General features: G+C 38.5%; 1 pseudogene; it reads left to right on the forward strand.

The window, feature by feature from the left end:
- The first annotated feature begins 13012 nt into the window (after positions 1–13012).
- LOC145545662 (olfactory receptor 5BS1-like) lies at positions 13013–13970 on the forward strand (annotated as a pseudogene).
- Positions 13971–25138: the final 11168 nt, after the last annotated feature.

Here is a 25138-nt window from a genome sequence, read left to right on the forward strand (position 1 = left end):
ACCCAGTATACATGCTCTTAAATGCTAGGCTATAATGCTTCTGGGATTTGTTCCAGTGAATATGTATCATTCTCACTGTTGGAGGTCTTCTATTAGGATCATTTCTATTAGAATTCTCCTGTTAGACTCAACTAGCCTAGATGGTCCCTAGGTTCTATCTCCTGGCCCTGCATCCCCCTGTAATGCAATTTCCATAAACCAGAATCTAGCTGGTTTGAGTATTTTCTTAACTTTCAAGATTTCTGCTTTCACTTTATTTATGAGCTCTGAAGAGCTAAAAATATCTTGGCAATCCATTAATTTTTAAAATTCAGCTTGTTAGTTACTGAAACAAAAAACATTGTTTGAGGCAATTAATATACTACATTGTGAGAAGTAGAAGTCATCTCCTCAGTCAAGAATTCTTGATACTTTCTATGCCTACCAACCCAGTTTCTGGCACAGGTGTCTTCTGACTTCCAAACCTGTCACCATCACTTTTAGTATTTTATACTTTATTAAGATGTATCAGAACCTTGTTTTCAATAAATCAATTTAATAAAGCATAGGAGTCAATAACTGCGTTATATTGAGTTATGATACTCATACTACTTTTTTTCAAAAACAGAAAACTATCCTTTGTTGTCAGGTCCTTATTTATTTTGGAGGTAACAAATGGACTTCTTCAGAGATCCAGTGTCTTGGTAAAGAATATAACCCACCTCATATCTCATTTAGAATATCTGATTTCTCTAGAATTTTATTTTTAAGAAGTCAAAATCTGAGAAATATTTAGAAAGTAGAATAAAGACAATTTGGTAACACATTAGATCTAATAAATGAGGGAAGAGCAAGCATCTGGCATGATTTAATTTGATTTAATATGAACTCTTCTGCAATTATGGAACAATTAGACTTCTTGTCAGGTTTTTCTGTTACAGGTAATATTGTTCTTGACATCTTTCTGCCTAAATACTGGTCTGTATTTCAGGTTCTTTAAATTAAAAAGAGTTCCAGAAGTAGAATCACCAGTTCAAATTGTTTAACATGGCATCAATTTGCTCCTGGCCATACCAGGGCATGAAAGATTGAGTCACATAACTATTTGGAAGGATTTGGCAGAATGATGCTTCCCTTCATCGGCTACTATTAGATATGTATTCCCTCCCTTAGGACCTGCCTTCATTTACAAGAAACCTCAGTGGTGTTGGGGCTTCCTAGGTGGTACTAGTGGTAAAGAACCCACCTGCCAGTGAAGGAGAGGACACCCCACTGACCAATTCTCTGACACCAGCTGGCTGGCTGACCTACATACAATTCAGTTCAATTCTGATACTATCTACCTGAGGTTAGCACAGACCCCAAAGTTTAAGAGCTCAGTCCCACAAGACTTCCCTTCACCCCAATTTCAGGTGTCAGTCACAATCCAGGTCCTCACCTGTGCTTGTGATCAACCAGCTATAAATCAGAGATTCCCACGACCCCCCCCCACTTTGGATCTGATAATTTGCACTCAGGAAAACATTTTGTTTACTAGATTATTTATTCATTTTTATAAAAGAATACAACCCAGAAACAAGCAGATGAAATAGGGCATTGGGCATTGGGCAAAGTATGTGGGAAGTGGCACTGAGCTTCCCTGCCGCCCTCCAGGCATCTGCACAAGTTTAGTTAGCTGTAAACTCTCTAAACTCCATACTTTAGGGATTTTTATGGAGGTTGCATCATGTAGGCATGACCAGTTAACTCATTTTCCAGATACTCCACCTTCTCCAGAGGATGGGGTAGGTAAGGCTGAAAGTTAACAGCTTCTAATCATAGTTTGGTCTAATGACCAACCCTCATCCAGGAGCCCACCAAGAGTTGACACTTCTATGAGTCAGGAAATTTTAAAGGATTTAGAAGCTCTGTATCAGAGATTCTTATTGCTCAAGAAATTACAGTAGTCCTCCCTTATCCATGGTTTCACTCTCCATGGTTTCAGTGACCCATGTTAAACTGTGGTCCAAAAATACTGCATGGAAAGTTCTAGAAATAAATGACTCATAAGTTTTTAACTGTACACCTTTCTGAGTAACATCATGAAATCTCATGCCATTCTGCTCTGTCCTGGCCAGGACATGAATCATGCCTTTGTCAAGCTTGTCCATGGTGTATATGCTACCAGTCCATTAGTATAGGAAAAGTCATAGTACAGCTTACCCTTGAACAATCCAGAGGCTCGGGACATGGAGTCCACACAATAAAAAATCTGCAACAACTTTCCATATCTGCAGTACCACATCCATGAATTCAACCAACCAACTGCAGATTTTGTAGTACTATAGTATGTATTTATTGAAAAATAATTCTTGTCTAAGTGGACCAGCACAGTTCAGACCCATATTGTTCAAGAGTCAGCTGTTTAGGATTTGCTACTATCTGGGTTTGCAGACGTCCACTGGAAGTACTGGAATTTATTCCCCATGAATAAAGGTTTAATAGCTTTATGTCAGTAATTGTGTGTCAAAGATAAAACTTTGTAGAAAGGCGGGGTCAGACCAATACATATATATTTGTTATTTCAAAAGTATTTATCACACACACACACACACACAGCCATTTTCAGTGTTGCTTCTCTAATTCAAAATGTACATACCCATTTAAATAAAAAACTTTTAATATTGTCAATATTTTTCTACATTACTTTGACATTTTAAAATATGTTCAAACAACAGAAAATATAACTCCCTTATGTTTGTAACATATAATACACTGTGAAACCAAACTAAACATGCACAATATTATAAAACTCAAACTCCAATTAACTACATTAATGGGATGGATGCTACCATTTGCTGTATTTGCTTGCTTTCTATTTGGCTAGCTTTATTCATTTGGCTCTGAGCATAATGGATTATCATTTGAGTCACTCTAATTATCATTATTTATTTTTCTTTTTAACAAGTGACTTTTTTATCTCCAATATGCTGTTTTGATGAAATAGTCAATTTAATGTTATTTCAGTGAAATATTGAAAAACAACATTGTTTAATTAAAAGACTTTCATTCATATTTAATAATGCATTTACTGCTAATTACCTTTATTTTTCACTGCACTTTAATGTCTTTCACCCCTCACTTCACCCAAGAAATGATTAGTCACCAGTACTTTCTCTCATTCGTCTATAACAATTTAACTATCCCTTCACTGTGGAAAAGTCTTTTAAATGTAAATTATCACTGTAGCAGAGAAACACTTTCTAACTAGTAATCAGGAAAATAATTAATCATGAATAAAACAGTTGGAAGAGGATAATTGTAGGGTTTTCTACATTTTTTTTTCCCCTGCCTATTGGCTGCCAGACTGTTTAACAAATCAAATTAACTTCCATTGTTACTTCATCTCTGATCTGTGGGTCGAATGAAATTATGTTGCTTTTCCCCAAAACATTTAAGAGTTTTCTAGCTATATTTTCGGAGAAGGCAATGGCACCCCACTCCAGTACTCTTGCCTGGAAAATCCCACTGACAGAGGAGCCTGGGAGGCTGCAGTCCATGGGGTCGCCAAGAGTCGGACATGACTGAGTGACTTCACTTTCACTTTTCCCTTTCATGCACTGGAGAAGGAAATGGCAACCCACTCCAGTATTCTTGCCTGGAGAATCCCAGGGACGGCGGAGCCTGGTGGGCTGCCGTCTATGGGGTCGCACAGAGTCGGACACGACTGAAGCGACTTAGCAGCAGCAGCAGCAGCAGAAGCGACTTAGCAGCAGCAGCAGCTATATTTTATTGATTTCTACTTAGAGAACATCAAGCTCTGTATGATTTCAATCCCTTAGAAATGTATTTCAATTTTTAAATTTTATATTGGAGTATAGTTGGTTAACGATGTTCTATCAGTTGCAGGTGTACAGAAGAGTGATTCAGTTATACATTTACATGTGTCGATTCTTTTTCAAATTCTTTTCTCATTTAGGTTATTACAGAGTATTGAGCAGAGTTAACAATGCTATACAGTAGGCTCTTGTTGGTTATCTATTTTAAATATAGCAGTGCCCTGGAATATGATGAACGTTAGAAAATGTTTCCTGTGAAAATGAAAACAGTGAGCATTCTGCAGTTGTGAGCCACAATGATTTATGTATGTCAATGAGATCAGAATGCTACTCTTCTTTTCCAATCTTTCACATACTGGGTTTTGGTCTACTTTTCTATCAGATGGCAATTAAGGGTGGGATTGGCCTATTTCTTCTTTTAGTTACATTTTTTACTTTATAGATATATATTGAAGTTTTGTTATTAGGCGATCTATCAGTCATCTCTTGTTGCACAATAAGCATTCACAGAATTTTAGTGGCACATGGCAATGTCAGTTCTACTAAGTTCTCACTCATGGGTTTGCAGGTCAGCTGAGGTAGCACAGCTGCAGATGGCTGGACTTGGTTCCTAGCCATAATCTATTCTGAATGTCTCATTCTGGGGCTTAGTCTGAAGGGGCAGTGTCTACCTGGGGCTGTTATTTTCATCATGGAGGTTAGAAACTTTCAGAAATACAAATGGAAACACGCATTACCTCTTAAAGCGTGTGCTCAGAGCTGGCAGTCTGGCACTTCTGTTTACATTCTGTTGGCCAAGCAACTCATCCCCATGGACTAGAACATCTTCAATGGGATATAGAAACGTATTTCTCTATGGAGGTGGTTGGGAAGGGTTAAGTAGATATTTGCTGAACAAATAGCTAATCTATATGTGCTTACAATTAAAAAATTTATATAATCTTGTTGGATTGACTCTTCTATCATTTTTAAATGTCTTATTATTGCCAGTAATTTCTTTGATTCAATTCTACTTTGTGGGAGCTGAACCATAAAGAAGGCAAAACGCCAAAGAATTCATGCCTTCAAACTGTGGTGCTGGAGAAGACTCCTGAAAGTCCCTTGGACAGCAAGGAGATCAAACCAGTCAATCTTAAGGGAAATCAACCTTGAATATTCACTGAAAAGGACTGATGCTGAAGCTGAAACTCCAGTGTTTTGGTTATCTGATGCGAACAGGTGACTCATTGGAAAAGTCCCTGATATTAGGAAAGATTGAGGGCAGAAGAAGAGGGTGTCAGAGAATGAGATGGCTGGACATCACTGATGCAATGAACATGAACTTGGGCAAACTCCAGGAGATGGTGCGGGACAGAGAGGCCTGACGTGCTTCAGTCTATGGGGTCACTGTGTTGGACATGACTGGACAAGTGAACAACAACAACTACTTTGATTTTAACATAAATTCACCAAATTCCTTTAGCTAGAATTGCTTGATATATCATTTTCCATACTTTTAATGTCATCCTAAGTGTCTTCATATTTCAAACATGTCCTTTATAAGTATCATATACTGGAGTTTGTTTTTTAATCTGATATGATCATCTTTATCTTTTAATTGGAGTGTTCAGTTGATTTACACTTAATATAATTATTCATACATTCTGGTTTAAATCTATCGGACTGTTTTCTATAAGTCCCACATGTTCTACATTCCTTTTACTGTTATTGCCTTCCTTTCAATTTACTAAGAATTTTTATTAGTCTGTTTTTCCCCTTTACTAACTTGTTATAATTTTTTCACTGTTTTTAGGAGTGGCCCTAGAAATAACATATTCTTGTTTTATAAAAGTCTAATGTAAAGTAGTACTTTTGCTACTTTCTAAATAGCACAAGGACCCTAGAGCCTTTTAACTTCATTTCTTTTTTTTTTTGCCTCCTATTCTATGGCTTTGTTGTCTGCTAAGTCATGTCTAACTCTTTGCAACCACATGGACTGAAGAATGCCAGCCTTCCCCATCCTTCACCATCAACCAGAGTTTGCGTTTTGCTCAAACCCATGTCCATTGAGTCAGTGACACCATCCAACCATCTCATCCTCTGTTGTCCCCTTCTCCTCCTGCCCTCAAATCTTTCCCAGCATCAGAGTCTTTTCCAATGCTGGCTCTTTGCATCAGGTAGCCAAAACATTGGCGCTTCAGCTTCAGCATCAGTCCTTCCAATGAATATTCAGGATTGAGTTCCTTTAGAATTGACTGGTTGATCTCCTTGTTGCCTTTCTTTGGGATTGGGATGAAAACTGACCTTTTCCAGTCCTGTGGCCACTGCTGAGTTTTCCAAATTTGCTGGCATATTGAGTGCAGCAGTTTCACAGCATCATCTTTTAGGATTTGAAATAGCTCAGCTCAAATTCCATCACTTCCACTGGCCTTGTTCATAGTAATGCTTCCTAAGGCCCACTTGATTCACATTCCAGGATGACTGGTCCTAGGTTAGTGACCACACCATCATGGTTATCCAGCTCATTAAGACCTTTTTTGGACAGTTCATCTGTGTGTTCCTTGCACCTCTTCTTAATCTCTTCTGCTTCTGTTAGGTGCTTGCTGTTTCTGTTCTTTATTGTGGCCATCTTTGCATGAAATGTCCCCTTGGTATCCACAATTTTACTGAAGAGATCTCTAGTCTTTCCCATTCTGTTGTTTTCCTTTATTTCTTTGCACTGTTCCCTTAAGAAGTCTTTCTTATATCTCCTGCTATTATCCTTTGGAACTCTACATTCAGTAGGCATATATTTTTCTCCTTTGCCTTTTGCTTCTCTTATTTTCTCAGCTATTTTTAAGCCCTCCTCAGACAACCATTTTGCCTTCTGGCATTTCTTTTTCTTTAGGATGGTTTTGGTCACCACCCCCTGTACAATCTTATGAACCTCCATCCATAGGACTTCAGGCACTCTATCAGATATAATCCCTTGAATCTATCTGTCACTTCCACTGTGTAGTCATAAGGGATTTGATTTAGGTCATGTGTATTTTGATTATATATTTTATTTATTTACAGTTGAACCTTGAACAACAAGGGTTTGAACTGTGTATGTTCACTTACACATGGATTTTTTTCAGTAGGAAATTCTAGAGTCCTAAGTGATCTGTAGTTGGTTGATACAGAGAGGTAGGACAGCAGATATGGAGGAAACCAACTGCATATAAGTAGGGATAACTATAAGTTATACACGGAATTTCCACTCCATAGAAGGCTGGCATCCCAACCCTCCACTCATCCCAACTCATATTTATGTATATTATATATCTCAACTATATATATATATATATATATATATATATAACTTCTGTATGTATATTAGTATATAACTGTGTACATATATTTAACTGTGTACAAGATGTTGTTATTTTATGCAGTCAATATTATTTACCTATATTGGTTATGGAGTCCTTATTGTTTACCTATTTTTTATATAGAAAGTGTATGTCAATCCCAAAGTCCTGATTTATAATTCCCTGCCCCCCATTCCCACTATTACCTTTGGTAACCATTAAGATTGTTTTTTATATCTTTAGATCTGTTTTGTAAATAAGTTCACTTGCTTCATATTTTAATTACACATACAAGTGATATATGATATTTGTCTTTCTCTAACTTACTTCACTCAAAATGATACTCTCTAGGTCCAACCATGTTGCTACAAATGGGCGATATTCCATTCTTTTTTATGGCTGAGTAATATTCCATTGTATATATGTACAACAACTTCATCCATTCATCTGTCAATGGATATTTAGATTCTTTTCATGTCTTGGCTATTGTAGATAGTGCTGCTATGAACATTGAGGTGCATGTATTTTTTTAATGTGCCCAGGAGTAGGATTGCAGGATCAAATGGTAACTCTATTTTCAGTTTTTTTAAGGAACATCCATACTGTTTTCCATGATGGTTGCACCAAATTACATTGCCACCAACAGTGTAGGGGGGTTCCTTATTCTCCACACCCTTTGCAGCATTTATTACTGGTAGAATTTTTAATGATGGCTAATCTGACTGGTATGAGTGACACCTCATTGTAGTTTTGATTTGCATTTCTCTAATAATTAGCAATATTGAGCATATTTTCATGTGCCTATTGGCCATATGTCATCTTTGGAGAAATATCTGTTGTGGTCTTCTGGCAATCTTTAGATTGAGTTGTTTGTTTTCTGATACTTAAGCTGTATGAGCTGTTTGTACATCTTGGAAATTAATCCCTTGTTGGTCACTTCATTTGCAAATGTTTCCTCCCAATCTGTCAGTTGTCTTTTTATTTTGGCTACAGTTTCTTTGCTGTACAAAGGCTTCTAAGTTCATATTTGCTTGTTTTTGTTTTTATATCCATTACTCTAGGAGACAGATCCAAAAAAACATTTCTACAATTTATGTGAAAGTGAAGTCACTCAGTCGTGTCCGACTCTTTGTGACTCCATGGACTGTAGCCTACCAGGCTCCTCTGTCCATAGGATTTTCCAGGCAAGAGTACTGGAGTGGGTTGCCATTTTATGTAAAAGAGTATTATTCCTGTTTTCATCTAGGAGTTTTATAGTGTCTGGTCTTATATTTATATATCTAATTCAGGTTTTTTTGCAGAAAAAAGGTAAATTTTTTATTTTTAATTTACTGAATTATACCATAAAATAACTTACATGCATATATAATTTTTTCAGTAATTACCAGTATTCTTGAACAAACATTGCCTTGACACATTTGAATTTAGGTTTTGTTCCTTTCTATATATTTATGTGAAATAAATTACATTTATAAATTGGACTCATGGAGTTTGAACTGAACATTATTTAATGTGAGATAGTTAATATTATTATAAAATTAATATAAAATGTAAGTTAGCTTTGATATTTACATATTCATATTGAATATAATTATACTAATGAAATATTCTTCCTTCAGCAAAGTAGTTCTCATGAACTTATGTTGAGAGTTAACTGGTTTCATAAAGGTATTAAAAAGTTTCTTAACGAGCCTAGACGCACACCATATGCAAAAATTAACTTGAATGATAGGTCTGATTGTAAACCTACATCTATAAAACAGCTGGAAGAAAGCACAGGAGATAATCTTTGTGACCCTGAGTTAGCCATAATTTCTTACAAAGAAACAAAAAGCACGAAAAATAAAGGAAAAATTCTAAATTGAACATCAAAAATTATTAACTTCTGTCGTTCAACACTTAAGAAAATGAAGATAGACTACAGACCAGTAAATATTACTTACAAATGCATAACTGATAAAGGACTTATGTTCAAAAATCTATAAAGAACTTAATTCAGTAATAATAAGTCAAACAACTCAATGAGGAAATGGACAAAATATTTGAACAGAAATATTATATATAGATGAGAATAAACACATGAAAACACATTCAACATAATTGAGGTAGTAGAGAAATACAAATTAAAACTGCAATGAGATACCACATTGCACCTTCTGTTGTTGCTCAGTCATGTCCAGCTCTTTGCGACCCCATGGACTCAAAACTTCAATACCAACTGTTGGTGAGGATGTGGAGCAATTAGAATTCTCATAGGTTACCAGTGGGACTATAAAATTACACAACCACTTTAGAAAAGAGTTTTGCAATTTCTTTGGGTTCTCTGAGAAGCTGATGCCTAGATAGAATTAGACATTCGAGAGATTTGTAAAGGAAAACACTTGTGAGGGTAGATAGGCAGGGAACTGGGGGAGACTGGGTTAGCTGTTACAGGTCTAACCGCTGTGAAGAAGGGAAGGAAGAAAGATGTGCTGAGCAGGAGAAGCCAGTCTGTGACACATTTATAAGAAAAAAGTCAGCAAAGTTGGGCCGAAGTTGCCCATCAACCAAGTTCTGCAACTCTCAGGAACAAATCTGCCTTAGTATCCCTGCCAAGTTCAGTCAGTGGCTAGGAGCAGCTCCTGGGAATCATGACCTCAGCTTAAACATGGTCATGAAAACAATGAGTCAGTTACATTCCCTGAAGCTGGAGATCTGAAAGATGCCTTTTCATGGCTATGACAGTCCCCTCCTTATGCTACATGTACCTCCTTCTCCATAGGAGTTCCGGCAGCAGGTTCTCTAAGCTTCCTGTGGACATTTCTTCCTCAGGAGAAACCTAGAAGAGGGATTGTTGAAGTGTTCTTCCTCCTAGGGACCTAACTGTGTATTTTCAGCTAGCAGGTTCTAGACCAAAACCTTGGTTCAGGTTAAGAAACCAAGCAAAGAATAATTTTTAACAGGGCCATGTACCCTCAGCCTCCTGTTCCTCCATTCTTATTTCTTTTGTACTACGTGTTAAGCAGCATTGACTGCTCATCTGTTAACTAACTCTACAATTCTCAAAAACACCCCTTTGGCTGCTCTTTGACCTTCCTTGTCATTATGATAATTGTGGCTTCCTGGCTTCTGGCAGTTAAGCACCATCAACTGGCTTCTATAACTTGGTGGGGAAAGGGGGACACCATTGGTTTCCTCCCAATCTGTCAGTTGTCTTTTTATTTTGTCTACAGTTTCATTGCTGTACAAAGGCTTTTAAGTTTACCTTTACTTTTTTTTTGTTTTTATATCCATTACTCTAAGAGACAGCTCCAAAAAAACATTTCTATAATTTATGTAAAAGAGTATTATTACTATGTTTTCATCTAGGAGTTTTATAATATCTGGTCTTATATTTATATGTTTAATTCATTTTGAGTTTATTTTTGTATGGGGTATTAGAGAATATTCTAATTTCATTCTGTTACATGTAGCTGTCCAGTTTTCCCAGCACCAGTTATTGAAGCTGTTTTTACTGTATATTCTTGCCTCCTTTGTTGTAGATTCAGTTCAGTTCAGTTCAGTCGCTCAGTCGTGTCCAACTCTTTGCGACCCCATGAACCACAGCACACCAGGCCTCCCTGTCCATCACCAACTCCCGGAGTCCACCCAAATCCATGTCCATTGAGTCGGTGATGCCATCCAACTATCTCATCCTCTGTTGTCCCCTTCTCTTCCTGACTTCAGTCTTTCCCAGCATCAGGTTCTTTTCAAATGAGTCAGCTCTTCGCATCAGGTGGCCAAAGTATTGGAGTTTCAGCTTCAACATCAGTCCTTCCAATGAACACCCAGGACTGATCGGCTTTAGGATGGACTGGCTGGATCTCCTTGCAGTCCAAGGGACTCTCAAGAGTCTTCTCCACCACCACAGTTCAAAAGCATCAATTCTTCAGCACTCAGCTTTCTTTACCATCCATCTCTCACATCCATACATGACTACTGGAAAAACCATAGCCTGACTAGAGGGACCTTTCTTGGCAAAGTAATGTCTCTGCTTTTTAATATGCTGTCTAGGTTGGTCATAACTTTCCTTCCAAGGAGTAAGTGTGCAGTTTCCATCTGCAGTGATTTTGGAGCCCCAAAAAACGAAGTCAGCCACTGTTTCCCTATCTATTTGCCATGAAGTGATGGGACCGGATGCCATGATCTTAGTTTTCTGAATGTTGAGCTTTAAGCCAACTTTTTCACTTTCCTCTTTCACCTTCATCAAGAGGCTCTTTAGTTCTTCTTCACTTTCTGCCATAAGGGTGGTGTCATCTGCATATCTGAGGTTATTGATATTTCTCCTGGCAATCCTGATTCCAGCTTGTGCTTCCTCCAGCCCAGCATTTCTCATGATGTACTCTGTATATAAGTTAAATAAGCAGGGTGACAATATACAGCCTTGATGTACTCCTTTTCCTATTTGGAACCAGTCTGTTGTTCCATGTCCAGTTCTAACTGTTGCTTTGTGACCTGCACACAGGTTTCTCAAGAGGCAGGTCAGATGGTCTGGTATTCCCATCTCTTTCAGAATTTTCCACAGTTTATTGTGATCCATACAGTCAAAGGTTTTGGCATAGTCAATAAAGCAGAAATAGATGTTTTTCTGGAACTCTCTTGCTTTTTCGATGATCCAGTGTATGTTGGCAATTTGATCTCTGGTTCCTCTGCCTTTTCTAAAACCAGCTTGAACATCTGGAAGTTCATGGTTCACATATTGCTGGAGCCTGGCTTGGAGAATTTTGAGCATTACTTTACTAGCATGTGAGATGAGTGCAATTGTGAGGTAGTTTGAGCATTCTTTGGCATTGCCTTTCTTTGGGATTGGAATGAAAACTGCCCTTTTCCAGTCCTGTGGCCACTGCTGAGTTTTCCAGATTTGCTGGCATATTGAGTGCAGCACTTTCACAGCATCATCTTTTAGGATTTGAAATAGCTCAACTGGAATTCCATCACCTCCACTAGCTTTGTTTGTAGTGATACTTCCTAAGGCCCACTTGACTTCACATTCCAGAATGTCTGGCTTTAGGTGAGTGATCACACCACCGTGATTATCTGGGTCATGAAGATCCTTTCTGTCCAGTTCTTCTGTGTATTCTTGCCACCTCTTCTTAATATCTTCTGCTTCTGTTAGATCCATACCATTTCTGCCCTTTATTACGCCCATCTTTGCATGAAATGGCCCCTTGGTATCTCTGGTTTTCTTGAAGAGATCTCTAGTTTTTCCCATTCTATTGTTTTCCTCTATTTCTTTGCATTGATTGCTGAGGAAGGTTTTCTTATCTCTCCTTGCTATTCTTTGGAACTCTGCATTCAAATGGGTATATCTTTTCTTTTCTCCTTTGCTTTTCACTTCTCTTCTTTTCACAGCTATTTGTAAGGCCTCCTCAGACAGCCATTTTGCTTTTTTGCATTTCTTTTCCATGGGGATGGTCTTGATCCCTGTCTCCTGTACAATGTCACGAACCTCCGTTCATAGTTCATCAGGCCCTTTGTCTATCAGATCTAGTCCCTTAAATCTATTTCTCACTTCCACTGTATAATCATAAGGGATTTGATTTAGGTCATACCTGAATGGTCTAGTGGTTTTCCCCACTTTCTTCAATTTAAGTCTGAATTTGGCAATAAGGAGTTCATGATCTGAGCCACAGTCAGCTCCTGGTCTTGTTTTTGCTGACTGTATAGAGCTTCTCCATCTTTGGCTGCAAAGAATATAATCAATCTGATTTTGGTGTTGACCATCTGGATTGTCAGATATTTATACACAGATTCACTTTCTGACTTAAAGCTAAAAAGCAGATCTTTTAGATTAAAAAATCCTATTCCCAGAGAATGACTCAGATCATTATCCCACCAAATGAGTAAATATTTCTTTCCTTTTAGGGATGGAATATCTAAGAAATCATGAAAAATCTTAGCATTATTGATGAATTTGTGCTGTCGGGGTTGTCTACTGACCTGGATATCCAGACCATCCTGTTTGTTCTCTTCTTGGGGATTTACCTCCTGACCCTGATGGGGAACCTGACGATGATCCTGGTGATCAGGGCTGATCCTCACCTGCACACACCCATGTACTTCTTCCTTGGTCATTTGTCTTTCCTAGACACATGCTACTCTTCAGTCACTGTGCCCAAGATGCTACAGAATTTCATGTCTCAGAAGAAAACCATTTCAGTGTGGGGATGCATTACCCAGAGTTTCTTTTTCATTTTCTCTGGAGGCACTGAGGGCTGCTTGCTCTCTGTATGGCCTATGACCACTATGCTGCCATCTGTCACCCTCTGCTCTACACTGTGATCATGAATGGGCCTCTGTGCACTGCAATGGTCAGTGCAGCATGGGTGATGGGGTTTCTGAACTCACTCGTGAATAATCTTTGTACCCAGAACTTACAGTTGTGTGGTCCCTTATCATCTCCCACTTCAGTTGTGAACTGCCTTCACTCTTCCCTCTCTCCTGCAGTGATGCCATGCCTAACACTATCCTGTTGACTGGATCGTCTGCATTTCTAGGATTTGTGACACTTCCCCTGATCCTCTTCTCTTACTCTAAAATCATTCTTGCCATTCTAAGTATCTCCTCCTCTCAAGGCCAAGGCAAAGCCTTCTCCACCTGCTCCTCCCACCTCACTGTGGTGCTCTTGTTCTATGGGACAGCTCTATTCAGGTACATCAGCCCCTCTTCAGGATCAGTCCTGGAGCGAGTTGTCTCTGTACAGTATGGTGTGATCACATCCTTGATAAACCCTCTCATTTACAGCTTCAAGAACCAGGAGGTGAAGGCAGCTCTGCAGAGGATGCTAAGGCACCAGATATGTGTCTCAGGGTTTAAAAAAATGGCAATAGGGTGCTTGTTCTAATAGAGGACCAATCTACACAGGAAGATAACTTTGTAAGCTTAGAGCCTGTGTGGTTCTTGATTTTTAATTAAATTCAAGTGTATTTATTTCTTATTCAAAATTAAGTGACTTCCAAAAGCTAAGAAATATAGTCAGAGAACTATTTTGTCCATCCTGGGTATGAAGGGAAACATTTAGAGACATCAGCTCCTACCACAGCCTCTGGAAACTAGTCCAGAAGCAGTGACTTCACTACAGTTGAGGAGCCAGAACCAGAATAAAGACCCCGACAAGAACAAAGATCCTGAGCCTAGGACCTTTACCTGTGGAGTTACACAAAGGACTCTATTAGTATAAAGGCAAAGAACAAGTAACTTATACACATTTAATTTTCCAAAATGAGTGAGTTCAGCATCCCCCATTCATCTGACCTGATGGCACCACAGACATGAAATGGCATGTGTGCCTGCAAATAGTCAAAGAATAGTGAAAACAAAGGATGAACACGTTACATATCTATGAGCAGATGAATGGATAAAGAAAATGTGGCATATGCATACAATGGAGTATTATTCAGCTTTAAAACAAGATGGAAAATCTACAATGTGTGACAATATGGACGAACTTGAGGACATTGTGTTAAGGAGATAAGCCAATCAGAGGAGAAAAACCATTTTGTAGTTTTACTTATATGAGATATCTAAAGCAAGATCATAGAAGCAGAATGTGGAATGGTGGTTGCCAGGGGCTGGGGGAAGAGGGAAGTTGCTATTCAGTGGGTACAGAGTTTCAGTCAAACAAGATAAAAAAGTTTTGAAGATCTCTACACATCAATATACATATAGTTAACAATAATATATGCTTAAAATTTGTGAAGAGGGTAAATTTTATGTTACATGTTTTTTACCACAATAAAAATATATAAGAAGACTGAACATACTGTTACACTAAAAACTGATTTTGCATTTTGCTATGCCCTTGGCAAAAGGCATACATTATAAAATGCAGCATTTGTATTTGATGTATATACCCATTGTAAACAAGAAAAAAAACAGAAATAAAAGCAAATTAAAACATCAAGAGAGCATTATTTTTGTCTTTTATCTTAACAAACATAAGGAAATATCAAGGAATACTGTGATAAAATGGGCACACAGATATGTGTATACATTGTTGAGGACATTTTATATTAACTAAACTTTCATAAATCGATCTAGTTATATGCATCAAAATTAAAAGTCATAACATGACCATTTTAAAATGCCATTCTTATTATAAGTGAAAAAGTTCTCACACCTTCTCCTAAATGAAGATGCACACTGCCTTAATACTTAATGTATCCACCCGGGCTAAATTCATCACTACACATATTCCACCACAGTCCCACTGAATAGCCTGTTCTTTAAACTACAAGTGAGATCAGCAAAATGGAGGAATAGTAAGGCTCAATCCTTCTTCCCCCATAGAAACAACAATGTAAAAATGATAATATGAACCAAAATGTCTTTAGAAGAATTACAGATGTTTCAGCATCCCAGGGAAGCACAATAACCAAGAACAGCCACATTGAAATAGGTAAGAAGAGCACTTTCATTTTTCCTGCATTAACCTCCCCGCTAAACTGCACAGCCCAGAGCCAAGGCAGATCTGCTCAGCCAATGACTTCTGCCATGGTGGGGAGAAGAGAATGGAGTGTGCGTGCACTCAGCCTCCCAGCCTTTCGGTGCACCCACTCCCCAAGAAGCCACGTCCTATCTCTCCTCATACCAAGTGTTGAAGAAACAGCATAGTCCAGATGCCTGAAGCAGCTAAGAACCAAGGAAAAGCAGAGGGTGTCTTCCTACAGCTAGCAAGGATCTTCAAGATTGGGAAAACATGCGGAACCGAGGCTTCTCCCTCAGAAGGGAGTAAGAGGAGTGGGGCATGCCTCCAGTGTCCTCGTGCTTTCGGTGCAGTAGCTCAGGGACCAGTTCCTGTGTAGCCTCACATCAAGTGCTAACAGAACCAGCAAAGCTACACACCAGAGCGAATAAGAGATTACAGCCTCCATTAAAAAAAAATAATAAAAGACTGGTCATTTGGATAATTTAGGAACATAGGCCAATAATCTCTGGACAGACATATTGATGAAAGTCTTTTCCTGTCAGTCATCATATACACTGGGAGAGGTATTTGTGACTTGAAAAATGCAGACATCACCACAAAGCTACAAGGGACTTGAATGATCAGGAAAACTATAACATAATCAAAGGAATAAAATAAATCTGTAGTAACTGACCCTAAAGAAGTGGAGATCTATGAATTTGCTGACAAAAGTCAAAACAATCTTCTGAAAGAAGCTCAGTGAATTACAATACAACTCAATTAAATGAATTCAGGAAAATGATACAAAACAAAATGAGAATATCAATAAGAGACAGAAACAATAAAAAAAAAAAATAGAACAAATCAGAAATACTGGCTGCTGCTGCTGCTGCTAAGTCACTTCAGTCGTGTCCGACTCTGTGCGACCCCATAGACGGCAGCCCACTAGGCTCCCCCGTCCCTGGGATTCTCCAGGCAAGAACACTGGAGCGGGTTGCCATGTCCTTCTCCAATGCATGAAAGTGAAAAGTGAAAGTGAAGTTGCTCAGTCATGTCTGACTCTTAGCGACCCCCTGGACTGCAGCCCACCAGGCCCCTCTGTCCATGGGATTTTCCAGGCAAGAGTACTGGAGTGGGAGAGGAGAGGAAACTAGTGGTTGCTATAGGTGGAGGAGTTAGGTAAAATGGGCAGTGGTGGTCAAAAGGTATAAACTTGCAGTTACAAGACAAACAAGTCCATGGGATGTAATGTACAGCATGAAAATATGTTAACAATGCTCTATAGTATATTTCAAATTGCTAAGAGAGTAGACCTTGAAAGTTCTCATCACAAGAAAAAAAAATGTAACTATGTGTGGTGATCATTTTGCAGCATATATTAAAACATATATCAAACACTATGTTGTGCACCTAAAATGAATACAAGGTTATGCATCAATATCTCAAAAAAAAAAAAAAAAACCTCAACCATTTAAAAAATGACCATAAAGATATAGAAAAGGATAAAAGTTGGCAATGACAGTATGGATTTAAAATGAGAGAAGGGACTTCCCTGGTGGTCCAGTGGTTAAGAATCTGCCTGCCAATGCAGAGGACACAGGTTTGATCCCTGGTTGGGGAAGATTCCACATGAGGTGGGGCATCCGTGCATCACAACTACTGAAGCCCATATATACCCTAGAGCCCATGCTCAGCAACAAGAGAAGTCACCACAATAAAAAGCCTGTGCACTGCAACTAGAGAGTAGCCCCCACTCATTTTAACTAGAGAAAGCGTGCACAAGCAGTGAAGACCCAGTGTGGTCAAATAAATAAATAAAAATTTTAAAAAGAAGAAAGACTTTAAAAGATAAATAAAATGAGACAGGAATAGTTGCTAAAGTCCATGTGAAATTTCAACAAACTGCTCTATTGATGATGGACTAAAAAACAGACTTTTAAATTAGTTTCCATGAGCCCCTACCTCAGAAACATGACAGATGTTCTCAAAATCCAGGAAAATTTTGGCATCTCCCACCCATACTATCTGCATTTAACTCCAGTATACAGGTGATTGGCTGAAACCATAAACACCTACTGAGCCAGAGAGAACTAAAGTCCTATCACTTATCTTCTCTTTCCCCTACCTAATCTCATTAGCCTCTATCTCTCCATCCATTCAGAAACAAGTCCCAGAAACAATACAGCAGTAAGAGGGGTTCTGTGGGTCAGAAATTGGAAAGGGCACAGCAAGGATGATTTGTATGTGCTTCACCCCATCTGGGCTTCAGCTAGGAGGAGTCAAAGGCTTAGGGTGACTCAAAGGATAGGGAATGAAGTCATCTAAATGCTCATTCAGTCACAGTATCTGACACATAGGCTGGGAGGGCTTGAAGACAAGAATTTTCCATCAGAGCATCTAAAGAAGGCCTTACCATGTGGTTTGGCTTCAACAATGCATAGTATCCTTAGGATAGTCAGACTGATGCATGGCATCCCAGAGCTCTGAGTATGGGAGGTCAAGAAAATGGTAAAGAGAGAATAGCATTGAAACATGTATATTATCATATATGAAACAGAACACCATTTCAGGTTCGATGCATGAGACAAATGCTCAGGGCTGGGACAATGGGATGACCCAGAGGGATGGGATGGGGAGGGAGGTGGGAGGGGGGTTCAGAATGGGGAACACATGTAAACCCATGTCTGATTCATGTCAATGTATGGCAAAAACCACTACAATATTGTAAAGTAATTAGCCCCAACTAAAATAAATAAATTTATTAAAAAAAAAAAAAAGAAGAAAAAGAAAATGGTAAAAGTATCATAGCCTTTTCTGACCTTACCTTGGAAGTCATCCAGCATCACTTCTACTTAACTCTTATTACAAGAGAGTCTAAGCCCACTCAGATTTGTAGTTAAGAGCATACCCACTAACCAATGAGAATGTCAAAGGAAATATCATCTTTAGAAAATTAAATCTGCCATACCCTGTAAAAGAAATTAATAAAAAATACTGGAGATGAAGAATGCAATGATTGCAATGAAAAATTCACTAGTAGACTTGATAAAACAGAAGAAGGAATCAATGAACTCAGAGATGGAGAATGTAAATTACACAGTCATAGAATCAAAGAAAAAGAATGAAAACAGTGAAGAAAGTCTAAAGGACTCAGGGAACTCTTATCAGTTGAACTAATATACACATCTTAGGAGTCCTAGAAAGAGAAGAGATGGTGAAGGGGGCAGAAAGCTTATTTAAATAAATAATAGCTGAAAAGTTCCCAGATATAAGGAGACTAATTGGCATCCATATTCAGGATGCCAAATGATGTCAGATAGAAGAAACCAAGTCTATACTGATACATTATAATTACATTTTCAAAGATAAAGAATTTTGAAAGCATCAAGAGAAAAGCAACTCATCACATATTAGGGAACCTCATAACGCTATCAGTGAATTTCTCAGCAGAAACCTCTCATGCCAGGAAAGATTGAGATGATATATTCAAAATGCTGAAAAAAAAATTAACAACCAAGAATACTGTAGCCAGCAAAACTCTTCCTTAGAAATAAAGACAAGGGGGGAAGAAAAGTGGGGAGAGATAGGGAGTTTTGGATCAACATATACACTCTGCTATATTTAAATGGATAACCCATAAGGACCTACTGTATAGCACAGAGAACTCTGCTCAATGTTACATGACAGCCTGGATGGCAGGGGATTCTGGGAGAGAATAGATACATATATATGTATGGCTCAGTCCCTTTGCTATTCACCTGAAACTATTACAGCATTGTTAATTGGCTATACTCCAATATAAAATAAAAAGTTAAAAAAAAAAGAAATAAAGGTAAGATTAAATTCTTCCCAGAAAAACAAAAGAAGAAATAGAAAACCTTAACAGACCAATATAAATAAAGAGATTAGCAGAAAGAGCAAATAACCAAATTTAAAAATGTGTGACAGAAGTGAATAGAAATTTCCCATAGAGAACATACAAATGGTCAACAGGCATATGAAAAAGTGCTAAAAATAGGTAATCAGGGAAATGCAAACTAAAAACAATTACATACCACCTCAAACCTATTAAAATGGCTATTATAAAAGCAAACAAAAGATAGAGTGTCATCAAGGATCTGGAGAAATTAGAAGCTTCTACTGTTGGTGGAAATGTAAATTCGTATAGCAGCTATGGGAAACATTCCTCTAAAAACTAGAAATAGAACTGCCATATCATTCAACAATCCCACTTCTGGGTATACACCCAAAAGAACTGAATGCAGGGTCTCAAAGAAATATTTGTACACCCATGTTCACTGCACCATTATTCACAATAGCTAAAATGTGAAAGCAACCAAAGTGCTGACTGATAGATGAAAGGGTAAGCAAAATGTGGTAAGTACATATAATGGAATACTACTGAGTCTTTAAAAAGAAGGAGTTCACGTCATATGCAACAACATGGATAAACCTGGAGGACATTATACAAAGATAAGCTTCACAGCAGAATAAATATTGCATGGTTCCACTTATATGAGCTATCTAAAATAGTCAACCTTATAGAAACAGGTAGAATGATGGTTTCCAGAAGCTGGGAGAAGGAGGATATGGAGGGTGGATATTAAACAGATATACAGTTTCAGTTTTGTAAGATGATGAAGTTCTGGAGATCTTCCATACAAAATTGTGCTGTTACTCAACAACATTGTATTGTACAATTAAAATTTTGTTAAAGTACATATTATTTGTATTCTTAACATAATAAAAAAATAATTTAAAAAACAGAGTTTAATTAATTTAAATTTAAATCTATTAAATTTGAAATTTAATGATTTCAAAAAGATTATAGTAAATTTGGACTCTATCAACTTATATATACAAAATAAAAAGTGGAAGAAGAGATGGATTTCCCTGGCAGTCCAGTGGTCAAGACTCCACACTTCCACTGCTGGCAGCATGGATTCTATCCCCAGGTGGGAAACTAAGATCCCGCATGCCTTTCAATGCAACCAAAAAAAAAAAAAAGGAAAGAGAGATAAAACAGTTGAAAGTTAAAGTATTACTTGCTCAGCCATGTCTGACTCTTTGCAACCCCACAGACCATAGTCTGAGAGGCTCCTGTGTCCATGGAATTCTCCAGGCAAGAATACTGAAGTGGGTTGCCATTTCCTTCTCCAGGGGATCTTCCCAACCCAGGGATTGAACTTGAGTCTCCTGCATTGTGGGCAGATTCTTTACCATCTGAGCCACCAGGAAAGCCTGTTGGCATGTATAAATAATAAATAAATATATACATCTGAAAAAATAAAAGAGAAAATATCCAAACCTATTACAGTCCTTATTTCTCTACTTGATCATATAGACAAAATTTATATCTATGGCTTCCTTCTCCACTGTTTCATTACTCCTCTGTCCTCAGCCAGAACCTAATTAGAGTTCTTAACCTAGTAAAGTTACTATTTATGAAAAGCCCAAGTTCTCAATATTCTGCCACCTTTTTTTTTTTGTTTTTGGTGGTAGTAGTGTGCCATTGTTTTCTATTAACTTAATCTACTATTTGGCATTGCAAGACTAAGAGAATACCCAGAGGCTACTCTGTGTTCCAGATCTAGTCTTCCTTGATCCCATTTGGTAGCAGCCATCCAATTTCCCCTTCATAATCAGGATCAATCACTCCAGCCAGTTAAGTAAGCTCTTTTTTGTCTACTGGCTCAGAGGCAAAAGAAGCCCAAAATGGACAGGTAGCTATCTTATCTTCCCCTTCATAGGAACCATTGTTTTTAACTTGCTTTAAGCATTTCTCCTAAAGAATTAAGATATGAAAACCAGGAGAGTATATACATACAATAACCCATGGGTTATTGTATGTAATAATGAGAGGAACACTCATACTTCCACCCTTTTATTCCCAGTCTTCTTTATGGGGGAGATAGCACCATATTAATGATCTCTGATTCAAGAAAAATATTGCATCTGATAATACAAAATTCCATCCTTTCAGGATGTTACCTCTCAATTGTGCCATAACTGACCCTTCAGTAAGCCTGTTCCATCTTTCAGATAGCCAAGTCACTTCTGGTTGGTGGGGTACATGATAAGCATAATTGAATTCATGGGCATGAGTTTGCTTATTTGTTTGTTTTAGGGAGACCATGTAAGATCTACTCTCTCACTAACTTTTATACAGTATTGCTGACTACTGTTGACATATTCTGTTGACAACATACTGTCAATATGTTGCACATTATATTTCCAGAACTTACTTATCTTACAATGGGAAGTTTGTACCCTTTGATCAATATCTCATTTCTCCTACCACCTGGCACCTGGAAATCACCATTCAACTCTATTTCTATAAATTCAGTTTTTTTATATCTCAAATATAAGTGAATTAATACAGTATTTGTCTTTTCTTGTCTGACTTATTTCACTTAGAGTAATGCTGTCATGGTTCATCCATGTTGTTGCAAAAGGTAGGATTTCCTTTTCCTCTATGGCTGAGTAATAGTCTATTATATATCATATATAACAGACTATTCTATACACACACATACACATATATACCACTGTTTCATAATCTTTTCATCTACCAATGGACACTTAGGTTGCAACCATGTCTTGGTTTTGTAAGTAATGCTGCAAAGAACATTTCTTTGAACTATCTCCTCAATATATCTCTTCTACATAGCAATTTAATTTCCTTTGGGTATTATCCAGATGTGGGATTATCCAGAGGTGGGATTACCCAGAGGAGGGATTATTAGGTTCTAATTTATGGTACTTGTATTTTTAGTTTTTAGAAGCACATATATACTGTTTTCCATAGTGGCTGTACCAATTTACATTCCCAAGAACAGTGCATAAGTATTACCTTTCTCCGCATCCTCACCAGCTCTAATTATTTTTTACTTAAGTATAGTTAATTTACAATGTTTCAGAGGAACAGCAAAGTGATGCATGTATATATACATACACATACATGGGCTGCACCCCTTGTTCTGGGCAGACATAGCCCAGCCTTTAAGTTGGGCTTCCCTGGTGACTCAGATGGTAAAGAACCCACCTGCAATGCAGGAGACGTGGGTTCAACCTCTGGGTCAGGAAGATCCCTGGAGAAGGAAATGGCTACCTATTCCAGTATTCTTGCCTAGAAAATTCTGTAGACAGAAGAGCCTGGCAGGCTATAGTCCATGGGGTCACAAAGAGTAGGACATGACTGAGTGACTGCCACATATATACACACATATGGGCTTTCCTGGTGGTGCAGTGGTAAAGAATCCACCTGCCAATGCAGAAGACACAAGAGATAATGGATCTGATCCTGGGTTGAGAAGATTCCCTGGAGAAGAAAATGGCAATCCACTGTAGTATTCTTGCCTAGAGAAGAGACAGAGGAGGCTGGAGGGCTACAGTCCATAGAGTTGCGAGGGTTGCAAAGAGTCAGACATGACTGAAGTGACTGAGCACGCATGCATCGTACTACTACTTACTATAGCAGTATTGTATCTGTTATATCCCAAATTCTCACTTTAACACTCCCTCTCACTTTTCTCTCTGGCAACCATAAGTTTGTTTTCTACATTTGTGAGTCTATTTCTGTCTTTTTTTTAAATTACTTAATCTATTTATTTTAATTGGAGGCTAATTACTTTACAATATTGTGGTGGTTTTTGCCATACAGTGACATGAATCAGCTACAGGTGCACGTGTGTTCCCCATCCCGAACCCCCCTCCCACCTCCCTCCCCATCCCGTCCCTCAGGGTTGTCCCAGTGCACCGGCTTTGGGTGCCCTGTTTCATGTGTCAAACTTGGACTAGTGATCTGTTTCACATATGGTAATATACACGTTTCAATGCTGTTCTCTCAAATTATCTCACCTCCCACAGAGTCCAAAAGACTGTTCTTTACATCTGTGTCTATTTTGCTGTCTTGTATACGGGTCATCGTTACCATCTTTCTAAATTCCATATATATGCATTAATATACTGTATTGGTATTTTTCTTTCAGACTTACTTCACTCTGTATAATAGGCTCCAGTTTCATCTACCTCATTAGAACTGATTCAAATGTGTTCTTTTTAATAACTGAGTAATATTCCATTGTGTATATGTATCACAGCTTTCTTATCCATTCATCTGCTGATGGACATCTAGGTTGCTTCCATGTCCTAGCTGTTGTAAACAGTGCTGTGATGAACATTGGGGTACATGTGTCTCTTTCAATTCTGGTTTCCTCAGTGTGCATAATTTGTATCACTTTTCTTAGATTCCACATATAAGCGATATCATATGATAGTTGTATGTCGCTGTCTGACTTACTTCACTTATGATAATCTCCAGATCCATCCGTGTGCTGTAATGGCATTGTTTCATTCTTTTTTATGACTAATATTCCACTGTATGTTTGTATGTATGTTATTTACTTACGTAAGTAAGTAAGGAAAGGACTGGGCTCAGTCATGTCCCATTCTTTGCAGCCCCATGGACTGTAGCCCACACAGGCTCCTCTGCCCATGGAATTTTCCAGGGAGGAATACTGGAATGGGTTGCCATTTCCTACTCTAGGGAATCTTCCCAACCTAGCAATCAAACCTGCATCTCTCACTCCTCTTGCAGGTGGATTCTTTACCACTAGCACCACCTGGGAAGCCTATACATACAGATTTAGGTATATATATATACACACAGATATATAGATATATATCAGTTCAGTTCAGTTCAGTCGCTCCGTCATGTCCAACTCTTTGCGACCTCATGAATAGCAGCACGCCAGGCCTCCCTGTCCATCACCAACTCCCGGAGTTTACCCAAACCCATGTCCATCGAGTCGGTGATGCCATCCAACCATCTCATCCTCTGTCGTCCCCTTCTCCTCCTGCCCCCAATCTTTCCCAGCATTAAGGTCTTTTCCAATGTGTCAACTCTTCGCATCAGGTGGCCAAAGTATAGGAGTTTCAGCTTCAACATCAGTCCTTCCAATGAACACCCAGGACTGATCTCCTTTAGGATGGACTTGTTGGATCTCCTTGCAGTCCAAGGGACTCTCAAGAGTCTTCTTCAACACCACAGTTCAAAAGCATCAATTCTTCAGCGCTCAGCTTTATATCACATATTTACCCGTTCATCTGTTGATGGACATCTATGTTGCTTCCATGTCTTGGCTATTATAAATACTGCTGCTGCTGTGAACACTGAGGTGCATCAGTTCAGTTCAGTTCAGTTCAGTTGTGTCCGACTCTTTGTGACCCCATGAATTGCAGCACGCCAGGCCTCTCTGTCCATCACCAACTCCCGGAGTCTACCCAAACCCACGTCCATCGAGTCGGTGATGCCATCCAACCATCTCATCCTCTGTCGTCCCCTTCTCCTCCTGCCCCCAATCCTACCCAGCATTAGGGTCTTTTCCAATGAGTCAACTCTTCGCAGGAGGTGGCCAAAGTATTGGAGTTTCAGCTTCAACATCAGTCCTTCCAATGAACACCCAGGATTGATCTCTTTTAGGATGGATTGATTGGATCTCCTTGCAGTCCAAGGGACTCTCAAGAGTCTTCTCCAACACCACAGTTCAAAAGCATCAATTCTGTGGCGCGCAGCTTTCTTCACTGTCCAACTCTCACATCCA

Source organism: Giraffa tippelskirchi, chromosome 4, assembly GCF_054371585.1.
Source record: "Giraffa tippelskirchi isolate mGirTip1 chromosome 4, T2T-mGirTip1v1.2.pri, whole genome shotgun sequence".
Classification (NCBI taxonomy): domain Eukaryota; kingdom Metazoa; phylum Chordata; class Mammalia; order Artiodactyla; family Giraffidae; genus Giraffa; species Giraffa tippelskirchi.